This window comes from Crinia signifera, chromosome 3 (genome assembly GCF_055691185.1).
Source record: "Crinia signifera chromosome 3, ASM5569118v1, whole genome shotgun sequence".
Taxonomy (NCBI): Eukaryota; Metazoa; Chordata; class Amphibia; order Anura; family Myobatrachidae; genus Crinia; species Crinia signifera.
In genome coordinates this window covers 338397322-338416109 of record NC_139219.1, presented here as the reverse complement: position 1 = coordinate 338416109, position 18788 = coordinate 338397322, and the positions used below count along the sequence as shown (strand labels likewise).

General features: G+C 36.3%; 8 non-coding genes across 8 annotated transcripts; all 8 read left to right on the top strand.

Moving 5' to 3' along the window:
• The first annotated feature begins 447 nt into the window (after positions 1 to 447).
• On the top strand, positions 448 to 520 carry TRNAA-AGC (transfer RNA alanine (anticodon AGC)). The gene has a single exon. It is a non-coding gene; the product is annotated as a tRNA-Ala (tRNA).
• Positions 521 to 1668: 1148 nt separating this feature from the next.
• Positions 1669 to 1741, top strand: TRNAA-AGC (transfer RNA alanine (anticodon AGC)). Its single transcript has one exon. It is a non-coding gene; the product is annotated as a tRNA-Ala (tRNA).
• A 1809-nt stretch (positions 1742 to 3550) lies between these two features.
• TRNAA-AGC (transfer RNA alanine (anticodon AGC)) lies at positions 3551 to 3623 on the top strand. The gene has a single exon. It is a non-coding gene; the product is annotated as a tRNA-Ala (tRNA).
• Positions 3624 to 5125: 1502 nt separating this feature from the next.
• Positions 5126 to 5198, top strand: TRNAA-AGC (transfer RNA alanine (anticodon AGC)). The gene has a single exon. It is a non-coding gene; the product is annotated as a tRNA-Ala (tRNA).
• A 2084-nt stretch (positions 5199 to 7282) lies between these two features.
• On the top strand, positions 7283 to 7355 carry TRNAA-AGC (transfer RNA alanine (anticodon AGC)). The gene has a single exon. It is a non-coding gene; the product is annotated as a tRNA-Ala (tRNA).
• A 5526-nt stretch (positions 7356 to 12881) lies between these two features.
• TRNAA-AGC (transfer RNA alanine (anticodon AGC)) lies at positions 12882 to 12954 on the top strand. The gene has a single exon. It is a non-coding gene; the product is annotated as a tRNA-Ala (tRNA).
• Positions 12955 to 14725: 1771 nt separating this feature from the next.
• On the top strand, positions 14726 to 14798 carry TRNAA-AGC (transfer RNA alanine (anticodon AGC)). Its single transcript has one exon. It is a non-coding gene; the product is annotated as a tRNA-Ala (tRNA).
• A 3322-nt stretch (positions 14799 to 18120) lies between these two features.
• Positions 18121 to 18193, top strand: TRNAA-AGC (transfer RNA alanine (anticodon AGC)). The gene has a single exon. It is a non-coding gene; the product is annotated as a tRNA-Ala (tRNA).
• The last annotated feature ends 595 nt before the right edge of the window (positions 18194 to 18788 follow it).

The window sequence follows — 18788 nt, the reverse complement described above, 5'->3', positions numbered from 1 at the left end:
CATATAAAAATATTTAGTCAGACTTAGCTAATTATGACATCTACTCACACCATTTTAAAAGAGAGACACCTTATAATATGTTAGTAAATGATCTCCCAATGCCTTTCATTTGAACTTGTCATTCATCAATGGGGAATTAGCTCAGATGGTAGAGCGCTCGCTTAGCATGCGAGAGGTAGCAAGATCGTTGCTCGCATTCTCCAAATGTTTTATCCTTTCATTTCATTTGTAGATACCCTTCAAAGTCCAAATGTTTTAATCTTTCATTTTTATTTGTATATACCCTTCACAGTTACAAATAGTTTTTTGTCATGCAACATATAAAAATATTCAGTCAGACTTAGCTAATTATGCCAACTACTCACACCATTTTAAAGGAGATACACCTTATAATATGTTAGTAAATCATCTCCCAATGCCATTTTTTTAAAGACGTCATTCATCAATGGGGAATTAGCTCAGATGGTAGAGCGCTCGCTTAGCATGCGAGAGGTAGCGAGATCGATGCTCGCATTCTCCAAATGTTTTATCCTTTCATTTCATTTGTAGATACCCTTCACAGTCCAAATGTTTTAATCTATCATTTTATTTGTATATACCCTTCACAGTTACAAATAGTTTTTTGTCATGCAACATATAAAAATATTTAGTCAGACTTAGCTAATTATGACAACTACTCACACCATTTTAAAAGAGAGACACCTTATAATATGTTAGTAAATAAAGATGGCATTAGCTCAGATGGTAGAGCGCTCGCTTAGCATGCGAGAGGTAGCGAGATCGATGCTCGCATTCTCCAAATGTTTTATCCTTTCATTTCATTTGTAGATACCCTTCAAAGTCCAAATGTTTTAATCTTTCATTTTATTTGTATTCACAGTTACAAATAGTTTTTTGTCATGCAACATATAAAAATATTTAGTCAGACTTAGCTAATTATGCCAACTACTCACACCATTTTAAAGGAGATACACCTTATAATATGTTAGTAAATCATCTCCCAATGCCATTTATTTGAAGAAGTCATTCATCAAGGGGGCATTAGCTCAGATGGTAGAGCGCTCGCTTAGCATGCGAGAGGTAGCGAGATCGATGCTCGCATTCTCCAAATGTTTTATCCTTTCATTTCATTTGTAGATACCCTTCACAGTCCAAATGTTTTAATCTATCATTTTATTTGTATATACCCTTTACAGTTACAAATAGTTTTTTGTCATGCAACATATAAAAATATTTAGTCAGACTTAGCTAATTATGCCAACTACTCACACCATTTTAAAGGAGAGACACCTTATAATATGTTAGTAAATCATCTCCCAATGCCATTTTTTTGAAGTAGTCATTCATCAATGGGGAATTAGCTCAGATGGTAGAGCGCTCGCTTAGCATGCGAGAAGTAGCGAGATCTATGCTCGCATTCTACAAATGTTTTATCCTTTCATTTCATTTGTAGATACCCTTCAAAGTCCAAATGTTTTAATCTTTCACTTTATTTGTATATACCCTTCACAGTTACAAATAGTTTTTTGTCATGCAACATATAAAAATATTCAGTCAGACTTAGCTAATTATGCCAACTACTCACACCATTTTAAAGGAGATACACCTTATAATATGTTAGTAAATCATCTCCCAATGCCATTTTTTTAAAAGAAGTCAATCTTCAATGGGGAATTAGCTCAGATGGTAGAGCGCTCGCTTAGCATGCGAGAGGTAGCGAGATCGATGCTCGCATTCTCCAAATGTTTTATCCTTTTATTTCATTTGTAGATACCCTTCACAGTCCAAATGTTTTAATCTATCATTTTATTTGTATATACCCTTCACAGTTACAAATAGTTTTTTGTCATGCAACATATAAAAATATTTAGTCAGACTTAGCTAATTATGACAACTACTCACACCATTTTAAAAGAGACACCTTATAATATGTTAGTAAATCATCTCCCAATGCCATTTTTTTTTAAGTTGTTATTCATCAATGGGGAATTAGCTCAGATGTTAGAGCACTCGCTTAGCATGCGAGAGGTAGCGAGATCGATGCTCGCATTCTCCAAATGATTTAGCCTTTCATTTCATTTGTAGATACCCTTCACAGTCCAAATGTTTTAATCTTTCATTTTATTTGTATATACCCTTCACAGTTACAAATAGTTTTTTGTCATGCAACATATAAAAATATTTAATCAGACTTAGCTAATTATGACAACTACTCACACCATTTTAAAAGAGAGACACCTTATAATATGTTAGAAAATGATCTCCCAATGCCATTTTTTGAACTAGTCTTTCATCAATGGGGAATTAGCTCAGATGGTAGAGCGTTTAGCATGCGAGAGGTAGCGAGATCGATGCTCGCATTCTCCAAATGTTTTATCCTTTCATTTCATTTGTAGATACCCTTCAAAGTCCAAATGTTTTAATCTTTCACTTTATTTGTATATACCCTTCACAGTTACAAATAGTTTTTTGTCATGCAACATATAAAAATATTTAGTCAGACTTAGCTAATTATGCCAACTACTCACACCATTTTAAAGGAGAGACACCTTATAATATGTTAGTAAATGATCTCCCAATGCCTTTTTTTGAAGTAGTCATTCATCAATGGGGAATTAGCTCAGATGGTAAAGTGCTCGCTTAGCATGCGAGAGGTAGCGAGACCGATGCTCGCATTCTCCAAATGTTTTATCCTTTCATTTCATTTGTAGATACCCTTCACAGTCCAAATTTTTGAATCTTTCATTTTATTTGTATATACCCTTCACAGTTACAAATAATTTTTTGTCATGCAACATATAAAAATATTTAGTCAGACTTAGCTAATTATGACTAGTACTCAAACCATTTTAAAAGAGAGACACCTTATAATATGTTAGTAAATTATCTCCCAATGCCTTTTTTTGAAGCAGTCATTCATCAATGGGGAATTAGCTCAGATGGTAGAGCGCTCGCTTAGCATGCGAGAAGTAGCGAGATCGATGCTCGCATTCTCCAAATATTTTATCCTTTCATTTCATTTGTAGATACCCTTCAAAGTCCAAATGTTTTAATCTTTCATTTTATTTGTATATACCCTTCACAGTTACAAATAGTTTTTTGTCATGCAACATATAAAAATATGTAGTCAGACGTAGCTAATTATGACAACTACTCACACCATTTTAAAAGAGAGACACCTTATAATATGTTAGTAAATCATCTCCCAATGCCATTTTTTTGAACTTGTCATTCATCAATGGGGAATTAGCTCAGATGGTAGAGCGCTCGCTTAGCATGCGAGAGGTAGCGAGATTGATGCTCTCAATTTCCAAATGTTTTATCCTTTCATTTCATTTGTAGATACCCTACACAGTCCAATTTTTTTTAATCTTTCATTTTATTTGTATTCACAGTTACAAATAGTTTTTTGTCATGCAACATATAAAAATATTTAGTCAGACTTAGCTAATTATGCCAACTACTCAAACCATTTTAAAGGAGAGACACCTTATAATATGTTAGTAAATCATCTCCCAATGCCATTTTTTTGAAGTAGTCATTCATCAATGGGGAATTAGCTCAGATGGTAGAGCGCTCGCTTAGCATGCGAGAGGTAGCGAGATCGATGCTCGCATTCTCCAAATGTTTTATCCTTTCATTTCATTTGTAGATACCCTTCAAAGTCCAAATGTTTTAATCTTTCATTTTATTTGTATATACCCTTCACAGTTACAAATAGTTTTTTGTCATGCAACATATAAAAATATTTAGTCAGACTTAGCTAATTATGACAACTACTCACACCATTTTAAAAGAGACACCTTATAATATGTTAGTAAATCATCTCCCAATGCCATTTTTTTTGAAGTTGTCATTCATCAATGGGGAATTAGCTCAGATGTTAGAGCGCTCGCTTAGCATGCGAGAGGTAGCGAGATCGATGCTCGCATTCTCCAAATGATTTAGCCTTTCATTTCATTTGTAGATACCCTTCACAGTCCAAATGTTTTAATCTTTCATTTTATTTGTATATACCCTTCACAGTTACAAATAGTTTTTGTCATGCAACATATAAAAATATTTAATCAGACTTAGCTAATTATGACAACTACTCACACCATTTTAAAAGAGAGACACCTTATAATATGTTAGAAAATGATCTCCCAATGCCATTTTTTGAACTAGTCTTTCATCAATGGGGAATTAGCTCAGATGGTAGAGCGTTTAGCATGCGAGAGGTAGCGAGATCGATGCTCGCATTCTCCAAATGTTTTATCCTTTCATTTCATTTGTAGATACCCTTCAAAGTCCAAATGTTTTAATCTTTCACTTTATTTGTATATACCCTTCACAGTTACAAATTGTTTTTTGTCATGCAACATATAAAAATATTTAGTCAGACTTAGCTAATTATGCCAACTACTCACACCATTTTAAAAGAGAGACACCTTATAATATGTTAGTAAATCATCTCCCAATGCCATTTTTTTGAAGTTTTTATTCATCAATGGGGAATTAGCTCAGATGGTAAAGTGCTCGCTTAGCATGCGAGAGGTAGCGAGATCGATGCTCGCATTCTCCAAATGATATAGCCTTTCATTTCATTTGTAGATACCCTTCACAGTCCAAATTTTTGAATCTTTCATTTTATTTGTGTATACCCTTCACAGTTACACATAGTTTTTTTGTCATGCAACATATAAAAATATTTAGTCAGACTTAGCTAATTATGACAACTACTCACACCATTTTAAAAGAGAGACACCTTATAATATGTTAGTAAATCATCTCCCAATGCCATTTTTTTGAAGCAGTCATTCATCAATGGGGAATTAGCTCAGATGGTAGAGCGCTCGCTTAGCATGCGAGAGGTAGCGAGATCTATGCTCGCATTCTCCAAATGTTTTATCCTTTCATTTCATTTGTAGATACCCTTCAAAGTCCAAATGTTTTAATCTTTCACTTTATTTGTATATACCCTTCACAGTTACAAATAGTTTTTTGTCATGCAACATATAAAAATATTCAGTCAGACTTAGCTAATTATGCCAACTACTCACACCATTTTAAAGGAGATACACCTTATAATATGTTAGTAAATCATCTCCCAATGCCATTTTTTTAAAAGAAGTCAATCTTCAATGGGGAATTAGCTCAGATGGTAGAGCGCTCGCTTAGCATGCGAGAGGTAGCGAGATCGATGCTCGCATTCTCCAAATGTTTTATCCTTTCATTTCATTTGTAGATACCCTTCACAGTCCAAATGTTTTAATCTATCATTTTATTTGTATATACCCTTCACAGTTACAAATAGTTTTTTGTCATGCAACATATAAAAATATTTAGTCAGACTTAGCTAATTATGACAACTACTCACACCATTTTAAAAGAGACACCTTATAATATGTTAGTAAATCATCTCCCAATGCCATTTTTTTTGAAGTTGTCATTCATCAATGGGGAATTAGCTCAGATGTTAGAGCGCTCGCTTAGCATGCGAGAGGTAGCGAGATCGATGCTCGCATTCTCCAAATGATTTAGCCTTTCATTTCATTTGTAGATACCCTTCACAGTCCAAATGTTTTAATCTTTCATTTTATTTGTATATACCCTTCACAGTTACAAATAGTTTTTTGTCATGCAACATATAAAAATATTTAATCAGACTTAGCTAATTATGACAACTACTCACACCATTTTAAAAGAGAGACACCTTATAATATGTTAGAAAATGATCTCCCAATGCCATTTTTTGAACTAGCCTTTCATCAATGGGGAATTAGCTCAGATGGTAGAGCGTTTAGCATGCGAGAGGTAGCGAGATCGATGCTCGCATTCTCCAAATGTTTTATCCTTTCATTTCATTTGTAGATACCCTTCAAAGTCCAAATGTTTTAATCTTTCACTTTATTTGTATATACCCTTCACAGTTACAAATAGTTTTTTGTCATGCAACATATAAAAATATTTAGTCAGACTTAGCTAATTATGCCAACTACTCACACCATTTTAAAAGAGAGACACCTTATAATATGTTAGTAAATCATCTCCCAATGCCATTTTTTTGAAGTTTTTATTCATCAATGGGGAATTAGCTCAGATGGTAAAGTGCTCGCTTAGCATGCGAGAGGTAGCTAGATCGATGCTCGCATTCTCCAAATGATATAGCCTTTCATTTCATTTGTAGATACCCTTCACAGTTACACATAGTTTTTTTGTCATGCAACATATAAAAATATTTAGTCAGACTTAGCTAATTATGACAACTACTCACACCATTTTAAAAGAGAGACACCTTATAATATGTTAGTAAATCATCTCCCAATGCCTTTTATTTGAACTTGTCTTTCATCAATGGGGAATTAGCTCAGATGTTAGAGCGCTCGCTTAGCATGCGAGAGGTAGCGAGATCGATGCTCGCATTCTCCAAATGATTTAGCCTTTCATTTCATTTGTAGATACCCTTCACAGTCCAAATGTTTTAATCTTTCATTTTATTTGTATATACCCTTCACAGTTACAAATAGTTTTTTGTCATGCAACATATAAAAATATTTAATCAGACTTAGCTAATTATGACAACTACTCACACCATTTTAAAAGAGAGACACCTTATAATATGTTAGAAAATGATCTCCCAATGCCATTTTTTGAACTAGCCTTTCATCAATGGGGAATTAGCTCAGATGGTAGAGCGTTTAGCATGCGAGAGGTAGCGAGATCGATGCTCGCATTCTCCAAATGTTTTATCCTTTCATTTCATTTGTAGATACCCTTCAAAGTCCAAATGTTTTAATCTTTCACTTTATTTGTATATACCCTTCACAGTTACAAATAGTTTTTTGTCATGCAACATATAAAAATATTTAGTCAGACTTAGCTAATTATGCCAACTACTCACACCATTTTAAAAGAGAGACACCTTATAATATGTTAGTAAATCATCTCCCAATGCCATTTTTTTGAAGTTTTTATTCATCAATGGGGAATTAGCTCAGATGGTAAAGTGCTCGCTTAGCATGCGAGAGGTAGCTAGATCGATGCTCGCATTCTCCAAATGATATAGCCTTTCATTTCATTTGTAGATACCCTTCACAGTCCAAATTTTTGAATCTTTCATTTTATTTGTGTATACCCTTCACAGTTACACATAGTTTTTTTGTCATGCAACATATAAAAATATTTAGTCAGACTTAGCTAATTATGACAACTACTCACACCATTTTAAAAGAGAGACACCTTATAATATGTTAGTAAATCATCTCCCAATGCCTTTTATTTGAACTTGTCTTTCATCAATGGGGAATTAGCTCAGATGGTAGAGCGCTCGCTTAGCATGCGAGAGGTAGCGAGATCGATGCTCGCATTCTCCAAATGTTTTATCCTTTCATTTCATTTGTAGATACCCTTCAAAGTCCAAATGTTTTAATCTTTCATTTTATTTGTATATACCCTTCACAGTTACAAATAGTTTTTTGTCATGCAACATATAAAAATATTCAGTCAGACTTAGCTAATTATGCCAACTACTCACACCATTTTAAAGGAGATACACCTTATAATAGTCCCCACACGGCCTCAAACGCCGTCTAAATGGAGATATAGAGGATCCAGAGGGGGCAAACGGGTCGCCAAAAAAGAAAAAAGGCCCAACATTTCTACCCCCCCAAGGACAGGAATCATCAACCTGTCAAAGAAAGAACTATCTTCAGCAGAGAGTGCGCTACTGAATAAAGGCCTAAAATTCGCACCAGACGGCCACATTAATCATTTTGATCTTTTTATTGATTTAAATAAATTCATTAGAAATCTCACTGTGCAAAGGCATTTTTTGAAAAACCCAACCCAACAGCTAAAAGAAACTGAGCCCAAACCTATTGTGACCCCAACATCACGATTCTATCCTGTCGAATCGAGAGGCAGCCACCTTGAGATCTTCTTCGAAGCTGTTAGAGAAGACTTCAGGACAATTAAGCCCAAAAAACACTCAGTAAAAAACCTTAACCCACAGGAGAACAAAGCAATAAAAATCATAAAAAAAGATGAAAACACTGTTATAAAAATAGCCGACAAAGGGGGAGCGGTAGTATTACAAGAGAAAAAGCCAGAAAAATCCTGGATGACCAAACCACCTACAAAAAACTCCCATCAAATCCAACGATGGAATTCAAAGCAGAATTTGAGATCCTCCTAAAATCAGGTCTTCAAAATAATGCTATTTGTAAAGAGGAATATGATTATATCAATGTTAAACATCCTACCCTGGCAAACTTTTATCATATTCCGAAAGTCCACAAGGACCAAGCTGAACCCCCAGGACGCCCCATTATAGCGGGCATCAATTCGCTCACGTCTAATCTTTCCCACTACCTCGACCTCAAATTACAGCCGTATGTCCTGCAAAATATTTCACATCTGAAGGACAGTTCTTCGGTCCTGAAATTATTAAAGGGAAAGATCTGGTCTGCCAATTATTGCTGGCTAACAATTGATGTGCAGGGGCTCTACTCCTCTATTCCCCATGATAAAGGGCTACAATCTGTGGAAAACATTCTGCGCAACGATCCAGATAAAACTGAGTCAGAAATTTCATTCTTGACCGATAGTATCAAATTCATTTTAAACCACAATTTCTTTGAGTTCAATGGAGACCATTTCCTCCAAGAACAAGGGACGGCCATGGGTACAAAATTTGCCCCAGCATATGCCAACCTTCACATGAGGGCATGGGAGGAACAATTCATTTTTGACTCACAATTCAAAGACAACATAATAGTGTATAAACGCTATATTGACGATTTGCTCCTCATATGGCAGGGAGATGAGAGAAGCATTCAAGAATTTATATCGTATATCCATTCCAATGAGTTGAATTTGAAATTTACCTACAAGACCAATCCCACAACAATTGAGTACCTCGATCTAGAACTAGAAGGGAAACCGGGGGAAGAAATTCTCACACGAACCCACTTTAAAACGGTAGATGCTAACAGCTTCATCCCGGCCACCAGCTGTCATTTCCCGGCTTGGAAGAATGGTGTACCATACGCCCAATTCTTACGACTAAGAAGAAATTGCAGCGATGAAACTGATTTCTGGCGTCAATCACAGATATTGTTTGATCGCTTTATTGAAAGAGGCTACAAGTTGAAATTTGTAGAAAAAGCAAGACTAAAAGCTTTCTCTCAAGAAAGAGATGATCTACTTATAGAATCCACCAGACCAAAAAAGGAGTTTATGTGTAGACCCTTCGTCACACAGTACAACTGCGAAAATTTCCAAATCAAAAGAATCTTAGAAAAGCACTGGACCACACTGTTGCGGGATCCGATATTAGGACAACACCTTCCCTCCAAACCTAATCTCGTATATCGTCGGGCGAAGAACTTGAAATCTATTTTGGCACCAAGTAGACTAAAATCAACAATCCCAGGCTCTTCTAAAAATACTCACTTTCTAAGCAAGAAACCGGGTACTTTACCCTGCAACAAATGCATTTGCTGCCCTTTCTTGGAAAAACCTCAATTCCACCATACCTTCAAGAATGGCAAGGAATACAGAATTGCGGAAGCTGTCACTTGCAATTCAGATCATATAGTGTACAAAATTACCTGTAGCTGCAATTTGGTCTACATAGGCAAGACCATAAGACAAGCCAAGATACGCATACAAGAACACATGCGTAACATCAGAAACAAAGTAAAGGTTCACAGCTTACCCAAACATTATCTAGAGAAGCACAACTCCATCGTGACTAAAGAAAATTTCAGCTTCACCATCATTGAACGGGTACCAGTCAATCCAAGAGGAGGAAACAGAGATCAAGAGCTAATAAGAAAGGAAAGCTTTTGGATATATACCCTGGATACACTCAGCCCTAAGGGGCTTAATGAAGGGATAGACATAGTGGCATTTCTCTGAATTCAACCACTCTATTCACCCCTTTCTTTACCCTCTTCGTTCTAACTGGTTATACACACTAATGGAGTTACTCTTCATGACCGTATATAGAATAATATTTCAAAAATTGTCGTTCTATATACTGCTTGCTTGAATCTGTAAAAGAACTGTATGCTGTTGATATGATCTCGATGTAAATATGACAGTGATTAAATGATCCAAGGAAATGGGGTTATTCCAGGTTAGATGAATTAGAATTGATATCATTAACCCAAAGACCCACAAAAAGTTTAAATTTAATAAAAACCACAGATTTAATACAACCACAGACTTATATCAGTCTCATTTGATATATTACAGTCCATTATAAAATTTTTTTTCCAAAAACTAGTTAATTACCACTCATGGGAACCGAGCTAATTAATCTCCTATAGCAGGTCCATATAGGGAGCACTGAATGCACGCACCTATATTAATAATTTTAAAGACTCTCCGGCACCAAATCAAATCTCACTCCAATAATTGGTAGAATAGTATAATAACCAAAATAAGAAATAAGCTTACGGATTAAAGTTGTGATTCCCCTTTAATTAATTTAGAAAGATCTGCAGTCTAATATATGCGGCTAACAGTACATCAGGCTAATTTTCCTCCCGCAGATAACTATGGGACCGCCCACAATCTTCTCGGGTTAAGCAGAAGGTTCACAAGGAGGAATTTTTTGTCCAACCCTCCAGCGAACTTCCGCCAGCTTGTAAGTAAGGGCACAGGTAGCGATACGTCATTTCCGGGACAGTCTCGCCCGAAATTATGACATTTCCGCATTGGAAAAGAAAACACCGTTTAATCCACAGATGAATTCCCAGCAAATAGTGCGCCTTGTGTGGGACGCACGAACACATACATTTATTACTGACTAAACGGAATTTCTAATGCAGACTTTTTCATTTTCCGGCATCTGATTTAAAAAAAAAAAAAAAAAAAAGAAGATGGCCGCCGTATGGAACGCACGGCGTGACCACCCTGCGTTCCAACTATAAATTAAGCTTATTTTGTGGTACATGGCACTTTTTTTATTCTGAGATTCACAGGAACAAAAAAACATAAAGCAGATAACAGATCTTACTCAACATTGTCCACTCAATATGAGTTAAATAGGCACATTCAAACAGTTAAATTAACAGGAAAAAAAAAAAACACACAGGAAGTGATATAATCGGAGGTTTCCCATATATAGCCATCAGAGCACACAGGCTATCATTCAGCTTTTGGGATCCAAGGAGCACACATCCGGTAATCCAGATCTATGTAAGTACTACCCCACATTCTCTTTGTAGTTTTAATCACTGTCATATACTAATATTCTGAATGTATTGAAAACCAGCCATTTTTTAGCTTTTTTAGAAAAGTCTATGTTATTGGAGAAATATTGGACTGGGAAAAGGACACTACCAAGATCTATCAAGTCCAAACCGATTATCATCTTCAGCTCAAAATTGTGTTTGATTTTGGCTGTTCTTTGTAAGTAGGAAAATTTAGCAAAATAATTGTCTTGTTCACTACTTTACACAAATGACTGGACTACTTTGATAGCTGGCAATTCTGGCTTATTTTATAGTTGGCTCTATGCTATTGAAAATATCGGACTGAGGTTATATTTATCGCAGGGGAAGATATGACCCCTACCCACTGAATTTAATCGATTATTATCACCAGCTCAGAGTGCTCTTCTGGCTGCACTTGTAAGCATCCCTTCTTCACTCACGGTGTAATTAAAAATGGGAGTTTAAATATGGTCACTATACCTGTATATATTTGTTTCCTCCAGAGGTTTCTGGATTTATACTGTTCCGCTTTTTGAATGACGGATGCCTTCCGAAAAATGTATATACAAATGTTGTTCCATATGAAGGTATAGATTTATATGTTTATTTAAATCACTTCTTTCTAAAAAAATCTTATTCTATCTTAGGAAAAGAATGGGTCTCTGTTCTCTTTCTTGGTGGAGCACTTTTATATTTAAGATTAAAAATCTTTTCCCCACCTCTAAAGGTGGTCAACATAATTAAAATTCAAGTTCACAATTTATATGCCTTACCACATGTTCAGTAATGATATGTATATCACTATAATTTCACAAAAACCTCGGCCTTTTTATGGCCTACCAATTTCCACCATTATCCTCTTTTTTCATCCTTCTCTCCTCCTCTCATTCCTTCATTAGCTTAAATGTTTAGCCTTTCTTGTCATAAAATTGATTTGTGACTGTTTATATTAAATTTACAGTGTCATTCGACTGTCAAACTCTGCCTGTAAGCCCCTGATGAAGTCAATATTTTTGACGAAACGCGTTGGGCCTTTGTTTCATCACAGAAATATCATCAATTTATGAAATTGACAAACATACGCTGTAAAAGTTCTTATGTATTATATGCTGCCCAATGTTGGCATTGTGTTATTAAATTTTACTATATGTCTTTTACAATTGTGGATTAATCTCTGGTAGCGCACTCTGAACCACACATTTTCTCTATCTCTAAAACTTCAGGTCCTGTCTAACAGGGGACCTTCAGAAGTGCTGCAACCCTATAGGTGTGCGCGGTTGGGGTTCCTGTTTTTTCTTTACACCTTATAATATGTTAGTAAATCATCTCCCAATGCCATTTATTTGAAGAAGTCAAGGGGGAATTAGCTCAGATGGTAGAGCGCTCGCTTAGCATGCGAGAGGTAGCAAGATCGATGCTCGCATTCTCCAAATGTTTTATCCTTTCATTTCATTTGTAGATACCCTTCACAGTCAAAATTTTTGAATCTTTCATTTTATTTGTGTATACCCTTCACAGTTACACATAGTTTTTTTGTCATGCAACATATAAAAATATTTAGTCAGACTTAGCTAATTATGACAACTACTCACACCATTTTAAAAGAGAGACACCTTATAATATGTTAGTAAATCATCTCCCAATGCCTTTTATTTGAACTTGTCTTTCATCAATGGGGAATTAGCTCAGATGGTAGAGCGCTCGCTTAGCATGCGAGAGGTAGCGAGATCGATGCTCGCATTCTCCAAATGTTTTATCCTTTCATTTTATTTGTATATACCCTTCACAGTTACAAATAGTTTTTTGTCATGCAACATATAAAAATATTCAGTCAGACTTAGCTAATTATGCCAACTACTCACACCATTTTAAAGGAGATACACCTTATAATATGTTAGTAAATCATCTCCCAATGCCATTTTTTTTAAAGAAGTCATTCATCAATGGGGAATTAGCTCAGATGGTAGAGCGCTCGCTTAGCATGCGAGAGGTAGCGAGATCGATGCTCGCATTCTGCAAAAATGTTTTATCCTTTCATTTCATTTGTAGATACCCTTCACAGTCCAAATGTTTTAATCTATCATTTTATTTGTATATACCCTTCACAGTTACAAATAGTTTTTTGTCATGCAACATATAAAAATATTTAGTCAGACTTAGCTAATTATGACAACTACTCACACCATTTTAAAGGAGAGACACCTTATAATATGTTAGTAAATCATCTCCCAATGCCATTTTTTTGAAGAAGTCATTTATCAAGGGGGCATTAGCTCAGATGGTAGAGCGCTCGCTTAGCATGCGAGAGGTAGCGAGATCGATGCTCGCATTCTCCAAATGTTTTATCCTTTCATTTCATTTGTAGATACCCTTCAAAGTCCAAATGTTTTAATCTTTCATTTTATTTGTATTCACAGTTACAAATAGTTTTTTGTCATGCAACATATAAAAATATTTAGTCAGACTTAGCTAATTATGACAACTACTTACACCATTTTAAAGGAGAGACACCTTATAATATGTTAGTAAATCATCTCCCAATGCCATTTTTTTGAAGTAGTCATTCATCAATGGGGAATTAGCTCAGATGGTAGAGCGCTCGCTTAGCATGCGAGAGGTAGCGAGATCTATGCTCGCATTCTCCAAATGTTTTATCCTTTCATTTCATTTGTAGATACCCTTCAAAGTCCAAATGTTTTAATCTTTCATTTTATTTGTATATACCCTTCACAGTTACAAGTAGTTTTTTGTCATGCAACATATAAAAATATTTAGTCAGACTTAGCTAATTATGACAACTACTCACACCATTTTAAAAGAGAGACACCTTATAATATGTTAGAAAATGATCTCCCAATGCCATTTTTTGAACTGGTCTTTCATCAATGGGGAATTAGCTCAGATGGTAGAGCGCTCGCTTAGCATGTGAGAGGTAGCGAGATCGATGCTCGCATTCTCCAAATGTTTTATCCTTTCATTTCATTTGTAGATACCCTTCAAAGTCCAAATGTTTTAATCTTTCATATTATTTGTATATACCCTTCACAGTTACAAATAGTTTTTTGTCATGCAACATATAAAAATATTTAGTCAGACTTAGCTAATTATGACAACTACTCACACCATTTTAAAAGAGAGACACCTTATAATATGTTAGTAAATCATCTCCCAATGCCATTTTTTGAACTAGTCTTTCATCAATGGGGAATTAGCTCAGATGGTAGAGTGCTCTCTTAGCATGCGAGAGGTAGCGAGATCGATGCTTGCATTCTCCAAATGTTTTATCCTTTCATTTCATTTGTAGATACCCTTCAAAGTCCAAATGTTTTAATCTTTCATTTTATTTGTATATACCCTTCACAGTTACAAATAGTTTTTTGTCATGCAACATATAAAAATATTTAGTCAGACTTAGCTAATTATGCCAACTACTCACACCATTTTAAAAGAGAGACACCTTATAATATGTTAGTAAATCATCTCCCAATGCCATTTTTTGGAAGTTGTCATTCATCAATGGGGAATTAGCTCAGATGGTAGAGCGCTCGCTTAGCATGCGAGAGGTAGCGAGATCGATGCTCGCATTCTCCAAATGATTTAGCATTTCATTTCATTTGTAGATACCCTTCACAGTGCAAATTTTTGAACCTTTCGGTACTTATGTATTATCTGGGCTCCCATGTTAAATGCACCCCATTTTTTCATACCCCTACTATCCAACTACGCATGGAGTTGATTTTATATAGTGTGGCGAGCGCAGCGAGCCACCGTGCCCGAAGCGTGGCGAGCGCAGCGAGCCCCGCGAGGGGACGCGGTCTCACAAGAAAAACGGGAGCCCAGATATTACATAAGTACCAATCTTTCATTTTCTTTGTGTATACCCTTCACATGCTAGATTGCTATTTTGTTTTTCTCACTGAGGAACAATAAAACTTTTCCTACCCTTCACAGTTACACATAGTTTTTTTGTCATGCAACATATAAAAATATTTAGTCAGACTTAGCTAATTATGACAACTACTCACACCATTTTAAAAGAGAGACACCTTATAATATGTTAGTAAATGATCTCCCAATGCCTTTTTTTTAACTTGTCGTTCATCAATGTGAATTAGCCCAGATGGTAGAGCGCTCGCTTAGCATGCGAAATGTAGCGAGATCGATGCTCACATTCTCCAAATGTTTTATCCTTTCATTTCATTTGTAGATACCCTTTACAGTTTAAAAGTTTTAATCTTTCATTTTACTTGTATATACCCTTCACAGTTACAAATAGTGGTACTTATGTAGTAACTGGGCTGCCGATTTTTTGATTGTATGCCTTAAGTTAAGGCATACAATCAGATGCGATGCGATGCGATATCGCATCGCATCGCATCCGATATCGCATCCGATATCGGATGCGATGACCCGATTTTTCCATAGGAATCAATGTTAAAATGATTCCTATGGAAAAATGGGTCCTTTTCATACCCCTACTATCCAAGTGGGCATGGAGTTGGATATAAACCTGTGGCGAGCGTAGCGAGCCACCGAGCCCGAAGCGTGGCGAGCGAAGCGAGCCCCGCGAGGGGACGGTATTCGTCCCCTCGCGGGGCTCGCTTCGCTCGCCACGCTTCGGGCTCGGTGGCTCGCTACGCTCGCCACAGGTTTATATCCAACTCCATGCCCACTTGGATAGTAGGGGTATGAAAAGGACCCATTTTTCCCATTGAATTCCATGTTAAAATGGACTCAGTCCATTTTAACATTGATTCCTATGGAAAAATCGGGTCATCGCATCGCATCGCATCGAATCGCATGGTCGCATGCGATGCGATCTCCCGATCCGACCCGATTTAGAAATCGGCAGCCCAGTTACTACATAAGTACCCAAATAGTTTTTTGTCATGCAACATATAAAAATATTTAGTCAGACTTAGCTAATTATGACAACTACTCACACCATTTTAAAAGAGAGACACCTTATAATATGTTAGTAAATCATCTCCCAATGCCATTTTTTTGAAGTAGTCATTCATCAATGGGGAATTAGCTGAGATGGTAGAGCGCTCGCTTAGCATGCGAGAGGTAGCGAGATCGATGCTCGCATTCTCTGTTTTATCCTTTCATTTCATTTGTAGATACCCTTCAGTAGATAAGGCACACTTTTTCTTTAAACTAATTGGTTTTGACAGGTCCACGCCCCTTTTATACAGTTTGATATCAAACGTGATAGCCCGTATCACGTTTGATATGAAAGTGGTATAAATAATATTACCCCCGTATTAAAATATAATTGGTTTGATACTGTAACTTCATACACTGATATTCACTATGTCAAATAACACCACAGCTGTATAAAAATAACACCACAGCTGTATAAATTAATTTATATAGATCGCTTAATGATATCTTAACCAGCTGGAAGAATTTCTAAACATAATGCTAAAAAGTTATGGTATACAACAGATATATAATTCGTAGAACTGTAGATCTTGTTTTATATCAAATTTGATTTGTGTAGGATGTCTCGCAACGCTGATCATCAAAACAGCCAGCTGAAAGCCTGGTATTATAACGTATTAAAGCCGGGTAGTTTTTGCGGCATTGATAAATATTATAAAGCTTTGAAAAATAAATTTAAAAGATCCGATGTGAGAAAATGATTACAAGAGCAAGACGCGTACACATTGCACAAACCAGCTAGAAAAAACTATAAAAGGAATATGATATGCGTATCGGATATAAATCAACAGTGGCAATGTGATTTGGTATCGCTCATAGATCTGGCAAAGCACAATGACGGCGTAAAATATATACTAACCGTCATCGATATATTCAGTAAGAGGGCCTGGGCTGAAAGTCTGACAGCTAAGAGCGCGACGACTGTCGCTAAGGCTTTTGAAAAATTATTCCAACAGGGGGACGTACCGAGGAAACTACAAACCGATAACGGTAAAGAGTTTCTAAACAAAGTCCTAAAAAAGTTGTTAGAAAAATACGGTATACAACATTTCACAACCAATAATGATGTGAAAGCAGCCGTTATAGAACGCTTCAATAGGACGGCGAATAATACATACCGATATATAGACGTTTTACAAGCGTTCATTACCAGTTATAATAACACATACCATAGAACGATTAAGCGAGCGCCGAATGAGGTGGATGGCTCTAATGCGCTGGATGTCTTCAAGACGATATATGGCGATTACTTTAGAAGTAAGAAAACAAAAGCTTGTTTAGCGGTCGGGGACCACGTTCGTATCTCAAAATATAAGGATATATTTCAGAAAGGTTACGAACAGAGTTTTTCTGAGGAAATATTTGTAATACGCGGCGTGAACACTAAAGGGCTTAAGCCGCTTTACACGTTGGAGGATCTCTACGGGGAAGCTATAACGGGTAGTTTTTACCCCGAAGAACTTCAAAGTATACCGAAAAACTATAATAGGATTTACAAAGTGGAGAAGATTTTAAAAAATAAGACGGTTAGAGGGAGGAAATACGTATTAGTCAAGTGGCGCGGATACCCCACAAAATTTAACAGCTGGGTCGCTGCATCGGAGATAAAAGATATATAAACAAAGAGGAAGATGGATGACAAACCCTTCTACATAACATTGCCGAGTAACGCCTCAGCCGATACATTTCCACAAAATAAGATTTCTGACTATACCACAAAGCTAGCAAGGCCGATAGACTTAAGTGGAGATTGGGAAGTAGCTCTTACAGAAATACAATACCCACACACCTGGAATACACTCGATGTGCGTGATTGTGTGTTGAAAATAACAAACTGGGATGGGACGAGCGGTACAGTAACGAAGAATTATGCCAACTACTCACACCATTTTAAAAGAGAGACACCTTATAATATGTTAGTAAATCATCTCCCAATGCCATTTTTTGAAAGTTGTCATTCATCAATGGGGAATTAGCTCAGATGGTAGAGCGCTCGCTTAGCATGCGAGAGGTAGCGAGATCGATGCTCGCATTCTCCAAATGATTTAGCATTTCATTTCATTTGTAGATACCCTTCACAGTGCAAATCTTAACCAGCTGGAAGAATTTCTAAACATAATGCTAAAAAGTTATGGTATACAACAGATATATAATTCGTAGAACTGTAGATCTTGTCTTATATCAAATTTGATTTGTGTAGGATGTCTCGCAATGCTGATCATCAAAACAGCCAGCTGAAAGCCTGGTATTATAACGTATTAAAGCCGGGTAGTTTTTGCGGCATTGATAAATATTATAAAGCTTTGAAAAATAAATTTAAAAGATCCGATGTGAGAAAATGATTACAAGAGCAAGACGCGTACACATTGCACAAACCAGCTAGAAAAAACTATAAAAGGAATATGATATGCGTATCGGATATAAATCAACAGTGGCAATGTGATTTGGTATCGCTCATAGATCTGGCAAAGCACAATGACGGCGTAAAATATATACTAACCGTCATCGATATATTCAGTAAGAGGGCCTGGGCTGAAAGTCTGACAGCTAAGAGCGCGACGACTGTCGCTAAGGCTTTTGAAAAATTATTCCAACAGGGGGACGTACCGAGGAAACTACAAACCGATAACGGTA